Below are 492 nucleotides of genomic sequence, written 5' to 3'. Positions count from 1 at the left end.
GCCTCCTCCGCGGCCTCCAGGCCGCCGCCGGGCGCCGCCATCTTCTTCACCCTCTGCGTCCCACCTGCCGTACAGCGCGCGCCGCGCATGCGCGGCAGGCCAGGCGCGCCGAGCGCCGAGCGTCTCGATGCGAGCAATCGATTCGGGGGGGGTTTTGGGGAGCGGCACGTAAGAAATTATCCATTCAGGGTTTTAAAACGGTTTAAAAGGAGCTTAAAAGGGAAAATAGGCCGAAATATTCGCGTTTAGTTCGTTCGGGGCGTCTCCAGAGGAGTGCAAGGCTCAGCTGAGCTAATTAGTGTTAATTATTTGGGGGGGGAGGGGAGGGGGCGCTTTGCCTTCCTCAGCCCCTTTTACCTCCCTTTCACGGCGATGGGAACACGGGAATAGGAAGGAAAAGCAGGTGGGGAATGGGTGCTTCCCACCCCCCAGCAGGTGGAGGGGAGTCCCCGCCCCCCCACACCTGGGGGAGGTTCCAGAGCTGGGATGGGG

This window comes from Corvus brachyrhynchos, unplaced genomic scaffold (assembly GCF_000691975.1).
Source record: "Corvus brachyrhynchos isolate BGI_N302 unplaced genomic scaffold, ASM69197v1 scaffold18, whole genome shotgun sequence".
In the NCBI taxonomy this organism is placed as follows: domain Eukaryota; kingdom Metazoa; phylum Chordata; class Aves; order Passeriformes; family Corvidae; genus Corvus; species Corvus brachyrhynchos.
This window is presented reverse-complemented; position numbering follows the sequence as displayed.